The sequence below is a fragment of the Schistocerca cancellata genome, chromosome 1, assembly GCF_023864275.1.
Source record: "Schistocerca cancellata isolate TAMUIC-IGC-003103 chromosome 1, iqSchCanc2.1, whole genome shotgun sequence".
Classification (NCBI taxonomy): domain Eukaryota; kingdom Metazoa; phylum Arthropoda; class Insecta; order Orthoptera; family Acrididae; genus Schistocerca; species Schistocerca cancellata.
In genome coordinates, this window is record NC_064626.1 from 205,675,442 (window position 1) to 205,692,549 (window position 17,108).

The window sequence follows — 17,108 nt, forward strand, 5'->3', positions numbered from 1 at the left end:
GAACATATTGATCTGTAGCGTAGCCCACTTGAGGTTAGGTTGGGAGTTTTTTTTTTGGAATGCGGCCGCGGCAGCGGCCGCCTATGATTCGAAAATATTGATTTGACACTAATGAACATGTATACGTAATATGAAGCAATTTGATGAACATATTGATCTGTAGCGTAGCCCACTTGAGGTTAGGTTGGGAGTTTTTTTTTGGAATGCGGCCGCGGCAGCGGCCGCCTATGATTCGAAAATATTGATTTGACACTAATGAAGCCTGTGGGGGGATGGGGGGGCACTGCAGACTCCCCCCACCGCATAACGACACATGATGATCAAATTTTGAAAAAAAATGAAAAATTTTTTCCGTACCTGCTAAACTGCATAAGTGCCGATGTATGTAGGTGTAAGGGAAGCTTTCGTTTCTTAGTTTTCTATTGGGGGATGTGATCGGTAGGTTCTGTTGAGCTATATAGGTTAAGGGAAGTGTCCGATTATGGATAGGAATGTGTTTTTTGGTATTTGGTCAGTTTTGTGATGTTGATTTATTTCGTTGTTTTGCGTGGTTTTGAATGGCGGTCGGTGGCTACATTTCTGTATATTTAGTTTCTCCGCACCCAAAAACCCCTAATTTCCCACGCTTGTCCCGTTACAGTCATTAGGCTTTTTGTGAAACTTGTGTATTTCAGTGTTTACAATACGTATGCGATGTTTTTATATCCGCCATATTGGAATTGTTTATAGTCGTTTCCGCGGTATTTGTGACGTCATGGGTCAAAGCCGACGGGTAAGATCGGACGCTTCTGTATTTCCTGCAAAAGTATAGGAACAAAGGGTGAAATACGGAATATAACAATCATCTTCTATATCTTAGAGCCGTAGACCTTCGAACGCTGAAGTAATTTCTGCATTAAATCTGACATGAATGCAAAGCAATACGCTTTTACGTGAAGTTGTAATGATTCCGTGCGGAGCAGCAGAAAACAAGACGAAATTTTCGACGTCTTTTGTTTCTTGCTACAACTACATATTGCAAAGTTACGAGTTCATGCTTCAGTTATTTCTAGACTTTTTTAAAAGCAGTAAGATAAATTAGACGGTATAATGTATTTATTAAAAAATGTCACCACAGGTATTAGTCTGTGATATTACCTTTGGCGTGCTATGTTCGACCTATGATCGAATTTAATATCGTGACCTGTTTTGATTGTTGGGATGTTGGCTATGGTTGTTTATGGTAACAGTGTTTTGTGTTGAAAGTTGATGCTGTTGATTGAGTGAGAATTAAGTCATTCACTTTATTTTTGGAAGTAGTTTGTATGTGCGGCGTGACTATATAATTGTTCATATATTATTGGAGCTAATAAAGTACGTGAAAAGAAAAATATTGATTGCATTTGCAGTTGGCGTGTTGTTATTTGTGTACTGTAGACGGAGATGAACATCCCTGATTGTGGAGCTTGTGAAACAGATCTAGCAGTGAACCTCGTGTGTGATGTTAATAATGAGTACGTATATCCTCATCACATACGCAAATAGTGCCACAGCTGTTTGTGAAATGTTGCAGTAGTTACCATCGTGGGAAACTTTCATTGCTACTGTCGCTTTCATTCGCTACCTATTCCCCGAGGAAGCACACAGGACCCTATTGCCACTTTATACTGCGGGTAAGAACATTACAATTGTAGTCAAACATTTGTTTGTCACACTTATCGACTGTATTTTTACCTATTCACTATCAGGTAGTTAACACAACTATGTTGTCTGCGTACTACACGACCGCAAATAAACAGTGTCCACCGTTTCGTATTATAATTAGCGATCATGCAAAGAGCATTTCATAAGTATCTCACCGGGTTAATTAACATTATTTTTGCTATTTTCTTGTGTTTCATTATTAATAATTTGTATTTCTGCGATTGTGTTAGTGGTGTAACTCTTAGGTTAGTTTAAAAAACTACTGTCGACCACTCCATAGAAAACGAAAGTAACTTGACATAAAAATTCTATTGTAACAAAAGTAAAATTTCAACATTTTTTTTTATTTGTAGCCATATCCATTGCTATCCTTTCGCATAATACAGCCATTGATGCCATGCAAGCACTACACACATTCTCTTAGCCTATGTTTTGTGTCTTAACTGGGAGGAGCAAACCAAAGAACTGCTGAGGTACCTAATCAAACCTCTATTTGCTATGCAAATGTTGTCAGACATATGTGCTATGAAAATTTAAAAAAGCTGGTGTACTATGCTTACTTTCATTCCATAATGTAATACAAGGTAATTTAATGGGGTAGCTAATCAAGCCAAGCTAAAGTTTTTCAAGCCTAAGAACGTGCAATACGAATTATCTGTGGTGTGCATCCAAGAACGTCCTGCAGAGGGCTCTTTGAAGAACTGGGTATACTAACTGCAGCTTCCCAATATATTTATTCCCCAATGAAATTTGTTGTTGAATATATTAGCCAACAGCTCATTTTATGGAATCAACACTAGAAATGAGAGTAACTTTTCTTTTTCGTAAAGATTTTAATCCACTTACTTTCATTTGGAAAGGTGTCCACTTTTCAGCAGTACACATTTTTAGTCACGTGCAGTCATATAAAGTTTAACTAATAATACACATCAGTTTGAGAAGAGTCTAAAGGATTTGTTGCAGGTCAACTCCGTTTACACCATTGATGAATTTCTTAGCAGAACCAATTGATATGTGTATGTTATTAATAATATGAGATGACGTGCATATTGCATCCAGTTTGACTTGTGCACAAATTTTGTGCGGTAATGTGATCATTATAAATAAGTGTTGTAAATTTTTTAAAAATTTAATTCTTTATTTGATGATGCATGGCTACAATAGCCTAAGAATTATCATATGCACCTAAGTGTATTGAATGTTCAATATTTGATGACAAGTTTTAGATTCTTTTAAATGTAAATATGCTTAAGGATTCCACACCCGCAAGGACAATATGATTTGGGATCTGTGGCAGGTACATTAGTGTTTCTGTTCTTATTTTGTAAATAAGCATTGTGCAGTCCTGTTTTCAACGTGTGCAATATCCCAAAGGATCTCCTCTCCATGATCAGTTGGAGAAGTTTTCTGTGTGTACATTATTTATTTTTTATTTGTATACTCTTTCTCAGTTTTTGTGGTGTCTTAGTAATTCTTTAATTCTTTTGTTTATAAATTTTCTAATGGGTATTCTGTAAACTACGAACTGACTTATTCTGTGCACGGTCTTACAGTGCTTGTTAGATTCCTTACATACTAACATTATAAAAATGTTTGTAGGCCTTTAAAAAAGTTTAATGCTGTGCATATTTTTAGTAGAAAATGGGGGTATAGTGAAGCAGGGGATACAACCCGTCGGCTTTGACCAATGACGTCAGAATTGGCCAGACAGTATTTATTACACAAATGAAAGAGCCGACAATACTGTTCAGAAACAAAGGAATACGAGAGATGTAAAATATAGTTGACATATATCAAGGCAAGATCTATTTTCATGTTAAGGGTATCGCGTGTTTATATCGTATTATTTATGTGGAAAATGTAGGGGAAAAAATGGATGGAAATATTGGTAGCATAGAATACCTCATGGCACATATATATATGGGTTGTATCTCGAACCTCATTCGAACTGTATTGGTTAACTGCAGTACGGGATACAAGTTTAGGGTATGTCGATTTCTTCATTTTTGTTAGCATTAATATCCTGTTGTTCATATATAGGTCAACTGAAGCACGGGATACAAATTTTACATGTGTTTTTTCTTTCGCCTCTGCTACCACTAAGTCTCTTCTTACGTAGATAGTAGTACTACTGATGGCAGAAGGAGCTGCAAACATAATATTTATATCCCATATATATATATATGGACATGCTAACAAAAATGTGGAAATGGACATACGTTACATTTGCAACCTGTATCTCAGTCGAACTACGCGAAGAGGCAGTAAGGCGACACATATACAATTTGTATCCCATACTTCACTATGGGGTACAGTTTTTTTTTTTTTTTTTTTTTTGCTTTCGATTCTAATAGTATCGACTGAAAGTTATAGTTTTGATCACAACAGTGACAATAGTATCCCGTTCTTTAGTTGAGCTATATAGCTAGACACAACATTTGTATCCTGCTTTCCAGTTGACATATATAGGCTAGGTAAATCTCATCAATGTTACATATGTCATTCTTTTCGAATAGGTAATGTCAGTGTAAAGGTCAACTGAAGGATGGGATACAAATTTTAGTTGTGTCGGGCGTTTCGCCTTTAATATTGCTAGTACAGATTCGAAAAAATCATATTGATACTAGTGCTGGGAAACGAAAGAAGAACGACGGCTGCAAAATTTCTACTACGTACTGGAGTACACGAAAACATACATAATGGTGCAGTACAACAATGAAATACGTCAAAATAGTCAAGTGCAGTAAGATAAAAAAAAGGGAAAACAGAACTTACCACACAAGAACTTCTTAAAAGAACCGAAGCTCGCCTTACCCTCCCTTCCCCCCACACCCCCCCCATCCCCACCCCCAAATCCTAATGTTAAATTAGCTAACATATTTCAGACAGTAAATTTGCCCAACACATTTAACAAAACATTTATATGGGCAGTATGTTTGGGGAATACTACGCTTCTATGAATATTCGTCTAAGTGACTTAGAAGTGTGGAAATCCGGTGTTTCCCCGGCCCTACAAGAGATTTCGCAGCTGACCAATAACCCTCTATGCTATTTGTGCAAGCCCCTGTGGATAATGATCTGAACTCAATATTACGATTAGCTACAAGATGCTGATAACCCCTTTCCCCTAAATCCCTATATGAAGAAAAACCATCTGAAATTACAGTGGAACCCTCTGCAACGTGATCTTCAATTAAGCTGATCAAAACTTACTTCCTTCGATTGGGTACTATTGTAAACACTACATTGTCACACTCTTGACCTGAAACTATAGCCCCCCAAAACCTATAATCCCACTGGAGGTGCCCCCCTGTTGTACTTCCTTTTGCCAAAATGCGAATCATCAATTACAACCATAACACCCCCCCCCCCCCCCCTCTCCCAATGGCCCCCTATATTTTATGTATTCCTCACAGACTTCCCTACAAAAAGAGAGTACCAATCGACAACTGTATGCTGACTCACATGACATTCATGGACCCACAGCCACACAGGATATCTCAAACACCAACAGTACGTGATTTTCATAATGTCTCTCAAGGCGAGCTTAGATTTTTCGAACCATGTGCCTCGTCTAATGGACCACCACAACCAATCTTTTCTGCAGTGGCATATGAATAAGTCGTGAGTACGGTGACGAGATACCCTTGTGTGGCGCATATGTTCGCTGCACTCACGACATCGAACATACTCGACAACGAGACCACACATTTGTAAAAAACAAATTGTGGCCAACATGTCTACACCCATAGCCTCTCTCAAATCATCCAGGTTCATCGGAACAGACAAATCCATACCTACAAACGAAAATGGGATGCTAAAAATTGTCCTAAAATAAGAAACTAATAGTCCAAATTACCTCAATATCACTTAGTGATATTAAGTACCAAAATGAAATTAAGTACCAAATGAATTGCAAACAACCAATTACTTAAATAAATGCATACAATGAATATTTTGAGCAATATGTAGTGATCTCTTTTAAAATCACAGTCAATTATTTTAATGTACAATGATAGCACTTATCCGGAACACAGAACTGTTTCATTATCTGTGACTGAAAGTGAACACATTATTATCTATGAGTAATGTATGATGTCATTGGTCAAAGCTGACTGGTTGTATCCCCTGCTTCGCTAAACCCGAAAATAGGTGTCAAGGAAAGGCAGTTTGACAACGCTATTGACACATTTACAATGAGTAACTTGATTCACGGCTAACTGCTGCCCAATTAGTGTATAGAGTTTTAGTTAGAATAGTCGAGTTCCATCCTGGGTCTAAGTGCACACTGTTTCTTAAATGATAGGTATATTACAGCTAAACATTGAAGATAATAATTATTTATCAAAAGGCGCAGAAATATTATTGAAGAGTAATTATCAGTTACAAAAAAATTACCTTTTATAGGAGAGAATTAACTACAAAACCTACCAATGTACATCCTACATTCAGAATGGCCAGTTGTTATATTTTAAACATACTGCTAGTGACAGCATATCTCTCATAAAACATACATAATCTTCAGAATAGATACTAAAAGAAATCTCCCGGCATCTCCAAACATTTAGTGACTTGCTGGATCATCGTTCTCTGAACTTTTTGTAGAGTAGCTGCATCCACAGCTGTAAGAGCAGCTTGGAAGTGTGGTGTCACTTCTACCACATTTACTGGTGAAATGGAATGTGTAACAGAATTGGTAATAACCTGTGGAGTGGGTTGCTAGACAAACTGGTGATGTAATGCTGTAATGAAATTTAGTGGACATGAAAGTGGTGTGCACGGCGGGTGGAACTAAACAGTAGAACCAATGATTGGAGGATATACTGGACACTGCGTTCAAATGCAATTAATGAAGTATATGACACATTACACATAGACCATGTTCCTTTGTGATTTATATGGTTGTTAAAGAACTATCTGGAATAACAAAATATTTGATCGGGTGAACATCTGAAACTTAGGAACATATTTATAGAATAAAAGAAACAGGGACAGACCAAGGAGGAGGGCAGTGGAGTTCATATGTTTTTCTTCTTCTTTGTGGGACGGGGTAGAACTCATGAAAGTGGAAGCAATGCTGACAATTTTCTTGAAAATGTGGAGGGATGTAATTCATGGAAGACAACAGAATTAACGTTTAAAAGAAAGATACCTCTTTAAAAACAGTTGTACTCTCAGTTCTGTAATGGTATTAAATAATTGCACATGTTTTGTACAAGACCTGATGAAATTACTTTATAATAATTAAGAAGCAAGATACCATATTGCACAGCCTAAAATTATAAAATGGAAGAAAGTACACTTAGACTTGGAACTGAGCTTGAGTATTCTAATATAAAACTCCATGTATCGCACTAATCGCTCAGTGTACTTAACACAGAATTGAATCAAGATACTTGTCATACACTTGATTACAGTGTTGCCAAACTAAGTTCCTTTGATACCAATTTTCTACCAAAAATATGCAGTGGACAGAATTTTGTCTCAGATACTTCTGTACCGGTAATATGCAAGACTCATGTAGTGGCGTCTGAGCATGCAGATTTATACTGTTGTTCAGGTGGTGTTGAACAGTCAGCACAGGCAGTTGTACGTGTATAACAGTGCTTTAGCATTGACCCAACTCTGTGTATGCCATGGTAACAAGGGGTGCCCAATGCAAAGTAAAATGTAACAGTATGACGCTCTCGTTTTCTCGATATTTATCATTCTATCACATTGAGACTCACTCACATGCTTATTGGGATGTGCTTTCTTGTTTGCACTTACTTTGAATGTTCTTCAGTTGTGTGATGCAGACATTTCTAGGTATGAAAGGAAGGGAACTGTTGGTGTATGCATACATCAGATCTCTGCAATCATAAACCCTTATTGTTAATATAAACTTTCCTTAAGTTTCTTATAGTAAATCACATATTAGCTACATGGATAGGGACTGCGTCTGTTGTGGGGGGATGCAGTAGGAGTTGGCCACATTCCAAAGACAGCTGGAAGCTTTGTTGGCCACAGTCAACAGGCTCCAGAGTGCCACTTTGAGGTGCAGTGGGGATAGGGTGCCTGGGGCAGTCTCTGCTGTACTAGATGTGCAGGGAGGGATGCACAGCTCTCTGTCACTGAGCCGACCTCAGGTGTGACTGAGCTGGCAGGCCCCTTCTCATCTCAGTGTGGGTGGCGGACTTGTGTCGATGTCTGGAGCCTCAAGGCGAAGGCTGCATGGGGGATGAGGCTCCAGCCAAATCCCATGCTCTTTGCTAATAGATTCAGTGTGCTATCTGATGCTGGGAGGGAGGCTGAGCTGGATCAGAATGCACCGTCTGCCAGGATAGTGGCCGTTCCTTCAGAAGGTCCTGGCATGCAAATGGGGATAGGGGTTTGTTAGTTATTGGGAGCTCCAATGTTAGGAGGATCATGGAGCACCTCAGGAACATAGCGGCCAGGGCGGGGAGGGATCCAATGTTCACTCGGTGTGCTTGCCGGGGGGCCTTGTCCGGGATGTGGAAGAGGCTCTTCTTGCGGCTGTCGAGTGTGTGGGGTGCAGCCAGCTGCAGATTGTTGCAAATGTCGGCACTAACGATGCCAGTTGTTAGGGCTCCGAGGAAATCCTTGGGTCCTTTCAATGGCTGGCTAAATTGGCGAAGGCGGCCTCCATCTCTCGAGGAGTGGAAGTGAAGCTGATGATTTGCAGCATCATACCCAGGGTGGATTGGGGTCCTCTGGTTTGGAGTTGAGTGGAGAATCTCAACCAGAGGCTACGTCAAATGTGGCAAAAATGGTTGTAGATTCCTCGACCTATGCTATGGGGTGGAAGGTTGCAGGACGCCCCTCGATAGATGGGTAGTACAGTACTTGTGGCATGTACATGGTTTTTTTTAGGTTAGGTTCCTCCCCACAGCAAACAAACTGTTGGCCTGAAGAATTACCAGTTCATGACACTGACATGGGTGTGCCAACTGTAAAAATGGTAAGTTTGCCTAAACCGGTCATTCCAAAGGATTTAAGTGTGCTAAATCTCATGTTAGTAAATTGTCGAAGTGCCTGGAACAAGATTCCTGAGTTACTCTCCGAAATAAACAGTGGTAATGCCAATATTGTATTAGGTACCGAAAGCTGTTTGAAATCAGACATAAATAGCAGTGAAATTTTGAACTCTGATAGGACTGATGCTATATGAGGTGGTGTGTTCATTGCAGTTAAAAGCTCTTTAAATGCATTTAAGATCAATATTTCGTCGGATTGTGAAATAGTCTGGATAAAGCTGTCAATCAGACAAGGAGTGACCATTGTATTAGGATGTTTTTATAGACCACCAGCATCTGCAACAAATGTCACAGAACGTTTCAGGGACAGTCTTGAGTACATAGGAAATAAATACCCAAATTATCCATTAGTTATAGGTGGAGACTTTAATCTGGCACCCATTGCCTGGAAAATTACATGTTTATCACAGGGGGCAGAAGCAAAGACACATGTGAAGTTATTCTAGGAGTGCTCTCATCATACAACCTTGAACAATTGGTTAGAAAACCAACACGAGACTGGAACACATAAGATATCTTGGTGACAAACAGACCTGATCTTTTTGAGGAAGTTAATATAGAAGGAGATATTAGTGACCATAATGTCATTGTTTCTATGTCAGTGGAACTTGCAAAAGAACCGAAGAAATGGCTTAGAGTTTTCTTGTTTGGTAAAGCAGTTAATGAATATCTTCATAGTCAGCTCCAAGCATTCACCACGGGCCACAAAGATATTGAGTATCTTTGGTTGAAATTTAAAAGTATTGTCCACCACGCACTAGAGAAATATGTGCCCAGCAAAAATACAGGGGAGGGAAAGGATCCGCCTTGGTTCAACAAACATATTAGGAAGTTGCTGAAAAAGCAGAGAACTTTGCAGAGTCGTTTTAAACATAGTCACTTCCCCACTGACAAACAGAAATTATGTGAAATGAAAGCAGCTGTCAAAAGATCAATGAGAGATTCTTTTAACGAACTTGAAAGCAATATTTTATCTGCAGATTCTAAAAATAACCCTAAAAAATTTTGATCGTACATAAAATCTATAAACGCTACAAATAATTCAATACCTTCTCTTGCTGACAGTACAGGTAATGTAACGGATGATGATGAATAGAAGGCTGAAATTCTAATCCTAGCTTTGAAAAACTCATTTACGGTAGAGGTCTGCAGCACCATTCTCCCTTTCAATTATCGAACCAACGCAAGGATGGCTGACATAGTATTTAGTGTATCTGTGATTGTAAAACAGTTAAGATCCTTAGATGTCAGGAAGGCATCTGGCCCAGACGGTATCCCCATAAGACTTTATGTTGACTATGCTACAAATATAGCACCATTCTTATCCATCATCTATCGGAGATCATTGGAACAGTGGAAAGTTCCACGGGACTGGAAGAAGGCCCAGGTCATAGCAATATGTAAAAAGGGTTGAAAGTCGGATGCACATAATTACTGGCCAATTTCGTTGACATCAATTTGTTGTAGAATCATGGAACATATTTTGTGTTCAGACATAATGACCTTTCTTGGCTCTGAACAGCTCATCTGCAGAAACCATCACAGTTTTAGGAAAACAGTGGTCATGTGAGACATAGCTGGCCCTCTTTGTGCATGATGTACAACAGGCTCTAGATACCGGCTCCCAGGTTGATGCCATACTCCTGAAAATAATGGTGTGGGATTGTGTGGTTTGGCTTTTGACTTTGAGAGCATTAGCATTTTCAAATGACTTCTTAGAGAATTTCTTCTGCTTGGGGGGATTACAAATTGAGAACAAAACTCAACTGATAATTTTCCAGCCTGGACGTGGTTGCTACATTGACCTGAAACTGAGCAGATTCCTTCAGCATACCCAGTCCAGTATGTTTGATGGCATTATTAGAGAATACGTGCATTTCATTAAAAATTTTCTTCCTTTGTAGACACTTAAATCAACAGCATATCTTGATCTCTAAAATATGTTTAATATTGAATGTAGATTGAATTTTGCCATTTGATGGTGGGTCAGGGAGGGAAGAGTGTGTGTGTCGGGAGGGGGGGGGGGGGGGGAGGAGCTGGTAGTGGTGACGGCAGTGGTGGTCCACTGCAAGGAATTAGAATTGATACTGTTGAACCTAATTTTCATCCCTAATGAGGATTCATTTACAAAAATCATTCACATCTAGTGCAAACAATGCCTTACTAATTTGATAATCGTGCTCTGTGATGTTTTTATTCAACTAATAACTGTCTGGACATCTACTGTGAGGCTTTTTGTTCACTATCAATTAGAAATCTTTCACTGAACTCAGTTTTGAGGTGTGTTAGACATTTGCTGTACTTCTGGCCCATAATAGTGTTGTGCCAGTGTTACGCATCTGCTTGCTTTTGCAGTACATAATTTTTATAGATCAGAGTCTTTAATGTGCTTTATGCAGTTTGAATGCAGCTGTATCTGATGGCGAAGTATGTATCCCAACTGTAATGGAAATGCCTTTGTGGATCTGATTTGGTGACATTGTTTTACTATGCAGGTAACATTCTGCCTTGATCTTTATAGTTACCTGTAACTTGGGAGTGATTATTTGATATTGTTGATTTTGTATATACATACATTCTTACTCCCTTCTCCCATGGTCCATGGACCTAGCCAAGGTGGGGTAGCTCGCATGCCCTACTGATACAGATGGTCTTACTATAGGTGCAGTCACAGTGGAGGGGTATCTGTAGAGATACAAAGCTGATCTGTTGTTCTGGAAGAAGGGCAACAGTCTTTTCAGTAGCTGCAATGACAGCAGTCGGGATGATTGACTGATATAGTCGTGTATTAGCCACCTTGACCTTACTTTGGTGGTACTGCAAATTGCTGGAAACGAGGGGAAAGTGCAGCTATTATTTTCTCTAACAACATGCAGCTCTACTGGTAGAATCCCCATGGCTAAAATATTCTGGAGGTAAAACAAGCCTCAATTCAGTTCTCTGGACTACGTAGGGAGATGATGTCATCAAGGAAAAAACATTAGTGTTCTATGGATAAGAGCATGGAATTTTGGATCCAGCAATTGGGTAAGTAGATTAGTGAATTTAAAGAAAGATAGTAATTGGTTGTAGTTAGATACAGGGGGCATTAATGAAGTGCATTGACGTGAGGAACAGGACCTGTGGTCAAGTAAGTACAATGTTATAAATATAAAATGAAATAGGGTTAATGTGGGAGTAGATGTAATAATCAATAAGAAAATCAGAATATGAGTGAGAAAATCTGAGTACGAGTAAGCTACTATGAACAGCAAAGTGAATACATTATAGTAACCAAGGCAGACACAAAGCCATCCTCCACAGAATTACAAGTTTATATGTCTACTAGCTCTGGAAATTATGAAGAAATTGAAAGAATGTGTGATAAGGTAAAAGAAATAATTGTTCAGATAAATATTGTAGGAAAGTTCTTGTAGAGTGTAAATACTTAAGGATTAAAGGAGACCACTTACTGGAAAGCAGAAGAGTCAGTAAGTGCACGCAAAAGAAGGAAAACTTGCTAGCTTTTGGAATTATCCTTTGATGAGATCTCTCTCTCTCTCTCTCTCTCTCTCTCTCTCTCTCTCTCTCACTCACTCACACACACACACACACACACACACACACACACACACACACTTATGTCCCTGTATGTGGTGCTGGCTAGAAAGAGACTGGAAGTGGGTGGCTAGCGGCTCAGAGAGAAGCCAGTTTATCAGCTGGAATAAGGGAGGAAGGCATGGCAGGTACAGTTTTAGTTGTCAGTGAGAAGCAGCACACGCTGAAGGGTATGTGGGGATGTGAACTGGGAGGGAGTGAAAGGATGGAGAAGGGGAAACTGTTGTGTCGAGGGTGTGGGGACAATGGTTTACCTGAGATTGAGACCAGGATGATTACAGGAGCAAAGTATGTGCTGTAAGGATAATTACCTGCATTTTGACAGCTGCCTTTCCTTCCGCACAAAAAAATCCCACCCATACTGCCTAGCCACCCATGGGTATTGTATCTGTAGGGATGAATCATCTACAAAGGAGTGCCCCTTCATCACCATTATCACCTTGGACTGGAAAAGCTTAAACATATTCTTTGTCAGGGCTTTGATTATCTCCCATCCTGCTATGAAATGAAGGTCATCCTACCCCAGTGCTTTCCCCCATGGCAGACCGAAGTGCAAGACCTGCCCAATCCACCCACCCAGCATTTCCTGCTCTAGTCATGTCACAGGCTTATCCTACCCCACAGAGGCCTGGCCACCTGTCAAAGCAGCCATGTCCAACTCTGCTGCAAACACTGCGCAGCCTTTTATGTTGAAATGGCTACCAACCAGCTGTCCACTAGGATGAATGGCCATTGCCCAGATGTTGTCAAGAACAAAGTTTGACCAGCTGGTGGCACAACATGCTCAGTTTCAATGACTGCATTACAATTCGAGCCATTCCCCTCCACTACCAACTTCACTGGGCTACACATATGGGAGTTATCCTTACAATACATCCTCTGCTCCCTTAATAATCCTGGTCTCAATCTCAGGTAACTCACTTTCCCAGCACCCTCCATCCAACAGTTTCCCCTTCCTCCACCCTGTCACCTCCCAATTTGGGTCCCCATTTAACCTCCAGTATGTGCTGTTTCCCACTGACCACTACAACTGTTCGTACCACTCCTCCCTCCTGTGTTCCTTGCCAGTGAACCGCCCAGCACCATATAGGGGCATGGGCATGTGTAAGCATGTGTACACTTGTAGTTGTGTGTGTGTACTCTAGCTTGTCAAAGGATAAATCCAAAAGCTAGCAAGTTCTCCTTTTGTGTGTGCTTATCAGTGACTCAGATTATTTAGATAGTTTCAGGAATGAAAGTTTTAAGTACAATGGAGACTGAAATTCAATATTAGGCAAAAGAAGAGGAGGAGAAATTGTAGGAGAATATACTGGGGAAAGCGAATGAAAGGGAAAGTTTTGCAAAGAGTGTAATTTAATCACTGGCAATCATGAAAGAAAGTTGCGTACATGATAAAGACATGGAGATACCACAAGGTTTCAAATAGGTTATATAATTGTAAGACAGATTTTGAAACCTGATTGTAAACTGTAGAACATTCCCAGGGACAGGTGTGGACTCCAACGATAATTTATTGTTTATAAACTGCAGATCAAAATTGAAGGAAGTTGGGAAATTAAAGTGATGGAGCCTGGATAAAGTGAAAGGACAAGAAGTTGTCGAGAGTCTCAAAGGGGACATTAGGAAGAAATTGACTGAAATAAGGCAGGGAGGGGGGGGGGGGAGGGGGAATTACAAGTAAAGACAAACAAATAGCTTTTAGAGATGAAGTAGGACAGGCAGCAGAAGATCATGTATACAAAAAGACAAGGCCTAGTAGAAATTCTTGCATAACACAGGGATAATGAATTTAACTGACAAAATGAGAAAATATGAAAGTGCAACAAATGAAGCAGGTGTAAGGGAATACAGGCATAAAAAATGAGACTGATAGTGAGAAATGGCCAAGCAGGAATGGTTGTAGGGCAAATTTTAGGCTACATAATCAGGGGAAGGATACATCACCTATAGGAAAATTAAAGAGGCCTTTGGAGAAAAGAGAAGCAGCTGTATGGCTATCAAGAACTCTCACATCAAACTGATGCTAAGCGGGGAAAACTGAGAGGTCTAAGGCATATATAGAAGAGCTATTCCAGGGAAGTCCACAAGAAGACAAAGCAAAAGAAGAGGAAGCAGACAAACATGAGTTTGCGGGTATGATAATGTGAGAAGAATTTGACAGAGTACTGAAAGAAAGACATAAATTGAAGCAAGGCTCCTGGAGCAGAGGACATTTGAATACCTGCCAGCAAAAATGTTGTAACCCTCAAAATACAAATTGTACAGGAGGCGCGAAAAACCATTACCTATGCAACAGGTTTACAAACGACAGAAATAGCATTCACAATCACTTGAAATGAGTCCATTACTGATTAATGTGTACAAATTGTGGCAGTACGTGACCTGAAAAGCAAGATATTACAGATTTGCGTTCGGCATCCATGCAAAAACGTTGTAATTCTAACGAGAGTAGCACACTTTTATGGGTTACAATGTTTATATCACTGATTTTTTTTACCTCTGATACTATTTATTGGTTTTATTCTGATTAGATGTAAATACAATTTGCATTATACAATGTCAGAACTTCTGGGTGTTTGACTGAAGGTGGAAATATTGTTACAAAAGAAGGGTTTGCAGTGATAAACTTTCACATTTTCATTTCACAAGAATATAACAAAACAGAATCGATACTGCACACGCAGTTTGAATGAAACATTATTAATACTTCCCACTGTGTAACACAATTATTCACGGCACACAAGACGTGTTGTTGCAAACGTACGTTTCGCGTGACCGACCATGACACCGTCACTTTACTTTATCTTTATGTTCTCATAAAACTCTCAGTATGTTTCAGAAATATATCTACACATGTCTGGCAGATTAGCTTTCTTTTCCACAGAGACAGGCAATGGCTGACCATAAAGTCTAGGTAGGTCATTCAAGTTAAACACCACCGGCGGAACTGTAACACTATTTTTATCCCTGGAGCGTTTTGTTGAGTTTGTTGTGTACCAAGGCTGCAAGTAGTTATGGCTCTTGCTGCATTGAAGTACTGTTGGGGTGTCTGAAGATATCTTGATCCTAACATAACCTGTTATTTTGCATTTTGGATCTCTGCGGACATGCTTTTCAATACCACTTAAATCAATAAAATCGTCCTGCTCCATGTAACAAACCAGAAACTAATTGTTTGGTCATGCAGTAGCTATTACCTGAACAAATTCAAATACAGAGTAGTTCTTGTTATTTCTCTCAATTAATGCGAAATCGCTATCACAAGGCAAAAAGCTGTGTCCTGTGATAAGAAAATTTTGCTCCACAGAGGTGAACTACTTCATGTTCAGAAGATATTGATACAAAACAATAGTTTTCCAGTTATTGTTCTGTCCTGTACATCGTTCTAACTTCACCATTAAAGTTCTTTCTTCAAACGGGTTTAGTACTGAAAATGTAGATGTTACGTAGTTCAGAAGGCACGAAGTAATTTGTGCTGATCCCCGCTTAACAATAGTTTCAGGCCATATACACATCCACACCTTATTGTCACCAACGTTATGTATTGCCTGATTTTAGGTTGACAGCTTATGTTGATAGAAAACCGCAGAATGGGTAAGGGTAGGACAATATAGCACCAGTTGGAGGTCTGTGCATATCACAACATAGGTCTCATTTGCTTTAGCTTTTGCTGTATCCTTCTCTAGCATTGAATATGGTGCTTCCGCATGTAAATGGTGCAGTTTGCTTTCTTTGTCGATTTTCTTTCTCTCTGTTTCATTTTTACTGTTAACTAACTGTAGGAACAGTCTTGTCACAATAGCCACATGAATCAGAACGTGGTACTCCAAAGCGAACATTATATTGTCCCCTGAAAATATCTCTGTAAGCTCTTTCACTGCACTGTACTGTCGAATTATGTTCTTTAAAGGTCTGCAAAATTTAGAAATATTCAAATCGGATCTCAGGCAGAGCTTTTCATTCTTATGTCTTGAGTAATGACTTTCTTGTTTTGGTAGCTTCTCAATGTCGTTTCTTATCATGTCCTTCAAGCTGTCCTGCAGCTTATTTGGACGATTCACATGCTTACCTCTTCTGTCTTCTAACAGCACACCACATTTCATCTTCCCTTGGAGCATTTGTACACGTCTAGCTGTAATCCTATATAGCTACCATGCACAACGTTTTTTGACATATCCAAATTTTTTCTGCTCCTCTTCTTAAAAAGTTCTTGAACGTGCAGTGTCTGGGCGAAATGGTCTCCTCAGTTTCCCTACGTTTGATGGCTACTATTTCAATGCACGACGAAGCCAAATGTCTGGTTTGTGCATTATAGTCTAAAGCGTAGAATTCTTGAAGCAGCTCTCTGTTGTCCTCCATTTTTAGTGTTTTACACTGGTATCTACATTTGCAGGTAGCAATCTATAAAGGGATCACGTCGTAATGAAAGTATAGTTAACCACATAAACATCAAAGGTAAAAGCTATGACTGTTCATTACAATATGTTTGGAATCTCCCATTTCACAGAACTATTGTATTAGATTGGCATACAAAGTTTATGCACCCACCTGTTCAGCAGGGATTTTCCCAGGTACTGGTTTGCTATTGTGGGCCAAATATGGTTACCCTGAATTCCGTTTGCGTTTCGAAGGGGGAAATAGCCTCAGACTTCAGGAAGAATGTAGTACCATAATTTCAAAGAGAGCAGTTGCTGACAAATGTAAATATTACCAAATCATAAGTTTAACAAGTAAAGGTTGCAACATACTGACATGAATTATTTACAGAAAAATGGATAAGATGGTGGAAGC

The 17,108-nt window shown here is 39.4% G+C and overlaps 1 protein-coding gene across 1 annotated transcript in view; it reads left to right on the top strand.

Annotated features, from left to right (window-relative positions):
- The first annotated feature begins 1,258 nt into the window (after positions 1-1,258).
- Positions 1,259-17,108, top strand: part of LOC126156127 (ras-interacting protein RIP3-like) — a 46,356-nt gene continuing 30,506 nt past the window's right edge. Inside the window, exon 1 of the mRNA XM_049916281.1 lies at positions 1,259-1,652. The gene's annotated coding sequence lies outside the window, so the exon portion shown is untranslated. The remainder of the gene's footprint in view (positions 1,653-17,108) is intronic.